At 42.4% G+C, this 10771-nt stretch overlaps 1 non-coding gene across 1 annotated transcript; it reads left to right on the forward strand.

The window, feature by feature from the left end:
• The first annotated feature begins 2578 nt into the window (after positions 1 to 2578).
• On the forward strand, positions 2579 to 2654 carry trnat-ugu (transfer RNA threonine (anticodon UGU)). Its single transcript has one exon. It is a non-coding gene; the product is annotated as a tRNA-Thr (tRNA).
• Positions 2655 to 10771: the final 8117 nt, after the last annotated feature.

Consider the following 10771-nt stretch of genomic DNA (forward strand, 5'->3'; position numbering starts at 1 on the left):
CGGAAGAATAACATTACACGAACTGATTACACAAGGTTGGAGTAAAACACAAATTTGTCAAAGACAAATTTTGTGAGTCCCCCTCTTCACGTCTCACAAGAGACGTGACACATCTAGTCTTGAAATATGTAAGTAGGTTCTGCTTCCTCAACAGTAAACCAATGATCATTGCCCAGAGCTGGATTCAGTGTCCTCTGGGGTCACTTCCATCAAAGGCATCATTCCGGTTGCCCATCTGCTCCGTTATCAATCTCTCCAGAATCCTGGAAATGAGACCTCTCGCACACGGGACCAAACAACAACCACACAACACAAACACTCATACCGGTGAAAGCAGCCCATAATACAGTTCTTACAACACTTTTCCATTTACCAAACATGGGCTGTGTTATCAGGAATGTACGTACAGCAATGAACCTAATCATTCTACCTACACCATCCTCCTTTGCCAATAACATATCGAGAGTCAGTCTATTTTACCAGGTCATGAGGGGGGGTGGCGGATAATTGGTCAGAGAACCTCTTTACTGCATCCCCGTTTTCATTCATGAATCTCTGTTGATTATAAAATATGTCATTAATCCCATCCACATTTTTATTTGTTGTCAACCACCAAAATAATGTAGGGTTAAAAACTTCACATATTTGATTCATAGCTTTGTATTCATCTGGAACTTTCCTGAGGATGCCAATAGCATCCATCTAGACAAAGCTACTCCCATCCTGGTCAAAACTCCTCCTGTCCCTACTTTAGCCTCCTATAACTGGCCTCTGATGACTAACTCGAACTGGTTGGACCAATAACCCCAGGGCGCAAGGTCCTAACCACCCTTTGTGGTAATTTCCGTCGTATGCGGCCTTTGCTGGTACTAGCCCACCCTTCATCAGTTATAGGTGCTGTGAGGTTAAACATTTCCTATTCATCTTTCAAACCTAAGTCAGTTACATTCACGATTACTTTCAGCCATTATAATCATCTAAGTCCTCGGTGCCATTCTTGTATCTATAACACTGGTATTCATCCGGAATTTAGGTGAACCGAGGTGGGTTGGCTGAGTACTTCAATCTGGCCAACCCCAATTCCTGTACAGTTGTCTGCTTCCCCAGGAAATTGTTTAATGTTTACCTTAAATTCTACATCTTGATTTTCTTTAATGCCTTATTCTGTATGTCACTCATCAGTGTATTATATAGTTTATCTTCTACTTCTTCTCAATGACAACGGTATCGTATGATTAGTACCAGAAGGTGGTGGATCTGAATGTATCAGTCAGATTAGACTATGATGCAGCTCAGAGTCTCTACTCTTCCCAAAAACCGCCAACCCTCTCCTGCCCTTAGTCTCTCTGCTAGGTACCACCCCATACTCACACCTCTATGAGCACACACAGTGATGAACGGTCGGGATAGGAAATCTTCGTTAAGGAGGTAACCCCCGGACCCTATTGGTATCGGTTCTTCTCCTAACTCTGTGTGTGATCAGCAGTGGATATGTGTACATACCTTCTTGCAGTGGGTAACGTGGACCCAAGTGACTCTCTCAGCTTTTCTAATGGCAAAGGCAGTGGTTTAACAGAACCTGGTATGGGCCTTCCCAACGGGACTGCTTCCAGTTTTTTTCTCCTCAGGGACTGGATCCACACCCAGTCTCCTGGTTGGATTGAGTGTATCACCTTCTCCTGTAATTAACCTGTTGGACACAAAATCTTGGACATACGGGTTTGGTTAACAAACAGCCTTCTCATGTGTTCTGCTAGTATTTCTTCAACTTCTATGTCTACCTGTTCTGGTATCTCTAACTCTGGCATTCTATAGGCTCTACCTGATTAGCTAAACTGTCATCCCTCCTTTAAAGAGATAGATCCCAGTAAACCAACTCTAGGGATAATATCTTGACCTAATATTCTAGCTACCATAATCATGTCCACCAAGTAAGTTGGGAACGCTTCTACCCATTTGCTATACTTATCTGTTATTGTTAAACACCCCTTCTTCCCCTCAATTTGGAATAGTTCAATAAGTCAATTTCCAAATGTTGGAATGGGTATTCTACAAAAAATGTTTTTGTTTAAGTAATTATCCTACCTGTTCTATCGTCTGCTCTACCATACTCCCCCTATTTATACATGGCTCAAGCCATGTATCAATATTGCTGCATATCTAAACAAATTATCCTTATGTCAGCCCTTCTCTTGTAGGATTGCCCCCTTTTATTTTCCACATGTCCAATTCTCCCTGGGGCCTTCATCCTCAGCTATTCTGTAACAATTCTCTGTCAAGTGTTTTATCTTCTTTAAGATGTATCTGTGCTGTTTTGTATGGTTTTAAATGTCTATGTGCTTGTCTATATTAATAGTAACTTTTCTCTCCTTTCTTATCTCACCAGTTCTAGTCAATGCTACTATTTCGGCCTACAGTGCAGAAAAGTGTCTGGGCAATGGTTCAGTGTCTAACACCTGAAACCAACTAAGCTTTCATTGCTCTTTTAGTTAGGGTAACAATTACTTTCAACAAAATGATCATATCTCCTCCTAGCGAATTTACCAAACATAAACTTAAAATCAAACCTAAAATACATGCCTTCCCTGTAGCTCAGTTGGTAGAGCATGGTGTTTGTAACACCAGGGTTGTGGGTTCGATTCCCACGGGGGGCCAGCACAGAAAAAAAAAAAAATGAAAAAATGTATGAAATTGTATGAAATGTATGCATTCACTACTGTAAGTCGCTCTGGATAAGAGCGTCTGCTAAATGATGTAAATGTAATGTAAATGTAATGCCTGCCAATGGAGCCGATAGTCTCTCCATGAATTAATATCCTAAAGCTAAGTGAACCAAATTCTCTTCCTATCTACTCCTGCTGGCCCCCAACCCTCAAGGTTACAGCAGTGCAGGGGAGGATCTCTCTGTCTGCCCTTCTATCTGTCTCCAGCTTTTTCTCATAACAGAAAGTATCAAATCTGGGTTGTTTCCAAATATTGACTAAATGTCTCCTTGGTTGCACTCCTGAACTTTAGAAAAATCAACCTGTCTAGATATTGCATATCTACTAAAATTTATCTCGATACCCTCAATAATCCTGGATCACCTACAGATGTCATGTATCCCTGTCCTGTTGACTTAAGTCTACCATTATTAAACTTATTCACAACAAAATATAGTAATACTAATATATCAATTCCACAGCCTTGTTGTGTTAAATCTCTTATACTGAATTCAACAACAGCTGACTTCCTAAGGGAAAATAAATGTATCTACATCATGTAAAAAAATACCCCTGCTACTGGTCAAAATATTTTCAAATCACATAATCAGATCAAAATAACTCATCTGATTTACTCCACCCAGAAAAAATATTTTTCCCTTATTGTTCTAGGAAAATAGAATTAAAGAAGCCTACTCTTAGTCTAAGGCTTTGCCCTTTTAGTCTTCTCATTGGTTCAAATTGTCAATTGTGTCTAAGAACTTTAACTCATCATAATTATCAGTTCTACAAATTCCCTTAAAATCAATATCACCAATGCCCTTAAATTCACCATCCAAATGGCTTTTTTTCAATGTGGCTGATCAGACCACACAGGAAAAGTCACCAGAGGGGTTAAAAAGTCATTCCACCCTTTCAGAACCGTGTTTCTTACTACATTAAACAAATTAAAGCTAAGAACTTTATCTACATTTGTATCCCAGGTTCCCAGAACATCCCTTATCAAAAATTTTCGTGTGTTTATTAAAACTCAGAAAACAAAACTTCCAAAATGCCATGTGTGTATACCCCTTTAAAAGATATCCTGTCCCTAGGATTTTTCCAAAGACAGTTAAGCGCTCCATTTTCCATAAAATAACCACTTGGTCAGCATTTCCTCATACTACACCGATTCAAAAACCCAAACGTTAACTACAAACAAAACCTAAAAATACTTTATAATTCCATTATACTCCCCCCGGTCATTAGTTTTAAACTTAATTGAACATGCGCTACCCTTGGATACAATACTGTACTTCAAACCTATTAAACTCCCCTACTTTAACATACTACTTGACTAATTTAACCCAAGATTGCTTAAAACCTTAAACCCCTTCAGTTTGTCTGCAAACCGGCCCATTTTGTTTGCTAGGAATACCCTGCCATTATACACAACTGTGTTTAATGTGCACCGTCCCTGTAAAAATAAAATTAACTCCACCTGCAATTCACTTTACTAACTTAATATTTTTCCATGCAATGTTCAAATCCCCACCAGTGAGAGTTCCTAAGGATACTCCGGCAATGATTATGAAAATAACAAACAGGGGAGCTGATATCCCCAGCCTCTCCCAGGGAGGGAGATAACCCGACCCTGGGCGTGGCGCCTTAGGTCGTGGAAACGGGAGCTGTGGTCCCATTTTCCCCAACTAAGGTTTCAGTGGTTGGAATCGAATTTTAGGGCGCGCAAATCGGCCCTGGTTTCAGTCAAAGTTCTGGAAGGGGTTGGGGCCGGAGTGCAGTGTGTAAGGTGGTGCCAAGGCGCGCCTGATTTACCTTTGACCTGGACAGAGTGTGAAGTAACTTCCTTCACTTCGTACGGTCCAGTCCACGTGGGTTCTAGCCACTTTCTCTTGTGGACTTTGACCCTCACCCAGTCCCCAACTTTTACCTTCAGTGGTGGCGAGTCTCCCGACAGCTCCCCCTCTTGGACCTTCCGGACCTGCGCAGAGAGAGCTACAGAAAGTTCCGTCAGTTCTCACATAGTCAGACATTCCTATTCTCAGCACATCAAGAGGGGGCATATGACCTCCCTCCCTTGGTGGGCCAGGCACGACTCTCCCCGTCATTATCTCATGGGGAGAGAGATGGGTCCCCGCCCCTGGCGAGGCCCTCATGGCCATCAGTGCCAGTGGTAGGGCTTCCACCCAGGTTAGCTTCGAACCTGCACATGCCTTAAGATTTTGATTTGCACGTTCCGCTAGGCCCTGAGATTGTGGCCTGTACACTGACCCGAATTTGTGTACAATTCCAAACCTTTCCTCCACCTGTCTCAGGTGTTTATTGAACTGATTTGGCATCTTCCCGTGCCGTTGGTATTGCCTCTACCCACCTAGAGAACCTGTCTACCATTACTAACAGGTACCTTTTTCCTCCCACCACGTTATCTGCTCCCATGTCTGTGTAATCTATACTAATGTCTTGGAAACAGGCATTGGGTACTGGGTAAGCATATCTGTTTTTTTTTATATGGAAGCGCCCTTCTAGTCTCCTCTATAGCCCTAACTCCGATTCTCAATTCTGCTTCAGCCTTTTCTCTGTTTTTAGTTCCTTGTTTCTTAAACATATGCCTCCTGTTGTCTTCCACTTCCCCTGCTATTCCTTTCTGCACTGCCTCCTTCAACCCTTCTTCCATCACTATCAGCTGGCTTTTAGCGGGGGCTCCCCCGCTAAAATAGCCCGCCTGTGTCCATGTCAGTTTCACTTCCTCCCATACTTTTCTAATTGCTTTATACTGTTCTTCTCCTCCCACTCTATCCTGTATTTTTTGTTCCAAATATTCACTGAATTTAAGTTTGGTCGGCGGAATAGACGCCATATTTATTTATGAATTACCCACTATCCTTTGTATACTTAGCCCGTCGTTGGTCAAGACCAACGATGTATTCACGGTGCCGGCACAGTCTTGTCTTACCTCTGGTGCCCCACCCTCGTAAACAAAGTTATTTTGAAATATTAGGACTAATATTCTGAATAGGCTAAAACATTAACCCGGTCAATACCAACTCCCCGGTGATTACCTCAATTTGGTGTTCAATGTTATTTAGGTCCTCCTCGGTACTTACACATCAAACCCTTACTCAGTTCTATAGACAGACAGATCGCACACCCGGGCTGAAACCCAAACTATTGGTATCGCTTCGCGCCTTCGGGGTACGTACAAACAAAACGCTCTCAAAACAGGGCCGGAAACAGATTCCAGGCGCCCTGGAGGCGCACGAATCCCTCCCTAAACAAAGTCTTAAACCGGAACTATTTCTAGATCTCCGGGACGAAACTAAACACGTTATCACAATACAATTTCGGGACTTCCGACCAAAATCGGCTTATCTAGCTACTTGCTACTCCAATCATTCCCTAAATGAAGTCTTAAACCGGAACCAGAATAAATTCCAGATCTCCGGGACGAAACTAAATAATTTTAACAGGATTATTATTGTTTGAGTTATATCTACTTTAACCGACCCACTTATGCTGAGTGTTCCCTCCTGGTCAGCCAGTTCAGGAGGCCTTCTCTAGTTAGCAGTCGTCACTATCAATGTTGTGCCATGTTCACAGGCTATCAGTTATCCGGGAAAAGTCATGATCACAGACTCCTTGACCCACACAGGATTGCCACACAGGCTCTCAATATTCTCTCGGTATTGCCATGATCACAGGCTCACGGTATCTCAATATTCTCTCGGTATTGCCATGATCACAGGCTCACGGTATCTCAATATTCTCTCGGTATTGCCATGATCACAGGCTCACGGTATCTTCACTATTATGCCAGACAGGCTCACAGATCCACACAGGATCACTCTATCCCGTCAAATATCTTTGTAATCAGCCTTAACAGAGTAATACAATTTACATTAAATTTAACAATTCATACTCACACCCAGTACTACTGATCAAAATTTGGATAAGACTATAATACAATCTGCAGATTTTGTTTTAACAGGCTCTGCTTACCTTTTTTAGTCGAGCTCGTTGATCAGTTTCCCGGGGCAAGCAGAATCGCCGATGGCTCCTGCGGACAGGTCACCCGTCCTCACGAGATTGTCCTGGACTTGTCCCCTCTCACATCAACCATCTATGGACCGAATTCAGAAGTATGAAACCATCCTCTGCTACCAAGTTTTGTTGATGATCAGTTACTTGAGAAGGAGACCAAGTCAAGACGCCGGACAGGGTTGATTCAATTATCGTAAGGCAGCTTTATTAAGATACAAAGATATTTGGCGTAGCGTGCACGGACTCGTTCTGTCACCTCTTAAGGAGTCAGCAGAAGAGAGCCCCGAAAACATGTTGTGTTTACATTTTATACAGTGTAACAATAATGAAATGACGTAGGTTGAGTCTGGTAGATTCGCTCTCCTGACTGGTCGATGAGTGTTGAGGGCGGTCCCGTCCCCGACTAATGTCGACTTCTCATTGGCTCTTGACAGTGTTCTTTGTTCTTGAAACCCAGCCCTCAGGGATGTGTGTGTGTGTGTGTCAGGAGTCTACTCAGCCTACACTACTTCTAGCTTATCTTCATGTGTGTACCCGAGAGTCAGACACCCAAGGACAGTGCCTGTTTTTATGCTACAGTTAAGACAGTTTCTGCTACCAGCCCCTCCCGTACACCTGTCCTTGAGCGGCCCCACAACCAGGCATTGTGTGTGTGTGTGGGTGGTTAGGATTGACTGTTCTGCAAGATGTTATCTTGGTATAATGATTGTGTAAGGTTACTGGCAGTGTTTAGGCAATATCGCATTAGTATCAAGAGACATAAAGAATATATTTATTACAGACCGCTGCTAAGCAGAGAGCTCACAGAACAGAGAGCGCAGATGCACCAAATTAATTCCAGTAATTAATGAAATAATTATACATTTACACTGACACGTCGCGACCCACCATTAACAGGTCGTCGCGACCCATACTTTAAGAAAGGCTGGTCTAGCGGCAGACTAAACAGTAGTCTCTTACTCACTTCCGATCCAGGTGCATAGAATATAATACATGAATTTCATTGGGGCAAATCTCTATCAAGTTTAAACTGGAAAATGATCTGAGCTGTCATCAAAAGCCAAAGGGTTTTGGGCAACGAGGTAAAGACAGATTCAGATTAGATATTCGACGGATATTCGCCTGTAGTTTTCCTTACGTCCACCAACAGCAATTAGGGACCGTCAACATAGTGACAAATCAAATTTGTCAAATTTCAATAGCTCTTTAAAACCTCTGAAGGATCGGACCCTTTTTTTCAATTTTCGCCTAAAATGACATACCAAAATCGGACTGCCTGTAGCTCAGGCCCTGAAGCAAGGATATGCATTTTCTTGGTACCATTTGAAAGGAAAAACTTAGAAGTTTGTGGAAAGTGAAAGGAATGTAGGAGAATATATCCCTGGTAAAAGATAATACAAATAAAAAAACAACCGTTCTAGCTAACCCGATGGCTTAGACACACATTGCACACATTTTTTTATTTGTTGATTTACATCTCACACTATTTTAAATTCTTTATTTACATTTTAGAATTTCAACAGCTCCTTGGTCATGTGACCTACTGACTTCAAACAAGGTTCAGAATATACACTCAGTGGCCCTACACATTGCACACCCTTTCTTATGTCCATTTTCATCTCACGCAATTTTCCAGGAATTTTCAATGTTTTCAATGTTTCTAATTTCAATACCTCCTTGGTCATGTGACCTAGTGACCTCAAACAAGGTCACAATTAAGGTCACAATACAATTAAATATTCTGTGTCATATACAGTGGTAATCATGTAAATAGGCTACATTTAAACAGCTCAGACCATATCACAGTGCCAAAGAAATAGCAGATGCAGCACACTAAACTCTAGATGTAAAGGTCATGTGGGTCTCAGCTTGTCATAGAGAAGAATCACATGATGATCATCATATCTTTCCAAAGGCACATAAGATGAAAAAGAGCAGATTGATGTCAAGTCTTTTCATTACACAAATGTGTTCTTGGAGGCACAGCCTTACTCGAACATTGAGCGTGAATTTGTGCAAGGGCTGGCACAATAATCATATAATCGTTTAACATACAATTATGGACAATAACCATAAACTAAAACAATAATCGTCATATCTTTCAAAAAATTCATTTTAGGAGGGTGCGGATTCCACTTCATTTTGAAGTAGATATAGTTTACCCAATCATCATTTCATTGTTTAAATAATGAGGATAAAGTTAGTAATCATTTTAGTAAGAAAATGACACGGGCGGGAGGAGAAGCGTCATTTCCAAAAGTTAAGTTGTCAAAACCATCCATTTGGTAACACTAACTTTTAATTAAGCTGTCCTTGTTACAGTGTAGTTACTCTGTAACAAGTATTGACGTTGTGTAACAAGTAGTTACAGTGTAATGACAACATGTACCTGGTAGTAATTGTGCTCTGTAATTACAGATGTGTAACAATGAATGCTTGTTACCATGCTTGTTACAAATGGGCATGTTTCCACTAAATTCACCAATTTATTGTTTCGCTTCTTCTCAGCTGCAATCGATTCATTAACAGCTGTGACAAAGGTTGGTATCCCTTGTGGATGTGCTGGGTGTCAGAGATTTGCATAGATGCACACTGCACACTGCCCTATCCCATCTGGACAAGAGGGATACCTATGTAAGAATGCTGTTCATTGACTATAGCTCATGTTTAATATTGGTGGATTGAATGCATATCTTTGCTTAGCTTTACTTCCTAAAGTGTTTCCATTCCCCTTTAAACAACAATGAGCCTTTTAGTGGGTCAGTGTTACGAACCGGCTCAGAGTTCGCAACAAAAGGGAGACAACGTGGAGACAAGGCGTATCAAAAATATATATTTATTAGATACCATCACTATCACAACCAAAAACAAGGTGTCTGCATGGAGAGAGTCTCCCCAATGACTGTGGAAGAGTTGTCTTTATCCTGGGACACACCCGAGCCCAGGTGTTTCCCCATCTAGCTGACGACCCTTCCAACTCCGCCCACTGGCATCCTAATAAGGAACAAGAGCAAAGAGAAAATACAGCAGACAGAGTGGGAGGGTCGTCACACACCCCCCCATAAAACCGGGGACCAACAAGGGCCCCGGAACAACGTACCAGTCTCTGCGTCCCAAATTGACACAGGCCTCTGCGTCCCAAATTGACACAGGCCTCTGCGTCCCAAATTGACACAGGCCTCTGCGTCCCAAATTGACACAGGCCTCTGCGTCCCAAATTGACGAGAGGTTACATGTTCACCTTCCACTTGCCCCAGCCAACCTCCTTCTCCCCAGACCTCAGCAACCTTTGCGCACAGGAAGCAACATTTAAGAGGAAAGGAGAACACAAGACCAGGAGGGAACAGACAGGAAAGTTAGAACATGACAAAACGAAACAATGGTCAGTCACATAACACTCAGGAACAGGGCACACAAGAGACCGTATCAGCTACAAACATCTCCCAACGGTTCATAGTCACTTCTCAACGGTTCAGTCATTTCCCAACAATTCATAGTCACTCCAACGATTCATAGTCACTCCAACGATTCATAGTCACTCCAACGATTCATAGTCACTCCAACGATTCATAGTCACTCCAATGATTCAGTTGAGCACACCAGACCACAACAAGAGAATACAATCACACCGGGCACCACAGAAAAGAGATGAGAAATGGAGCTTCCCCAAAACCTACAATAACTCAACCCTAGTCTTCATGCAGATTTGCGGCGGGTAATTATGCACTGTAGCCCGCTGGCAAGGAAGTAACCCCCCAGCACGCTGGTAGATTCCACCAAGCCACGGATGTGCTCCCGAGACAACTGCTCAGTCCACAGACACCACACAAAAATAAAACATTAACAATGCCCAACACATTCCAAAATGAAACACGTCGCTAATCCTATCAGGGGAAAAAGGCTATAGCTCCAGGTAGTAAGTTTCACTACCCTATCCAAATCTCCCACCGAGGTACACAGCTGATTGTACTCACCTCAGACCAATGTTCCAACAGCGAGTAGAACAAGCGTTTCCAGGCTAGGCAGGACCT

The sequence above is a fragment of the Salmo trutta genome, chromosome 12 (genome assembly GCF_901001165.1).
Source record: "Salmo trutta chromosome 12, fSalTru1.1, whole genome shotgun sequence".
NCBI lineage: Eukaryota > Metazoa > Chordata > Actinopteri > Salmoniformes > Salmonidae > Salmo > Salmo trutta.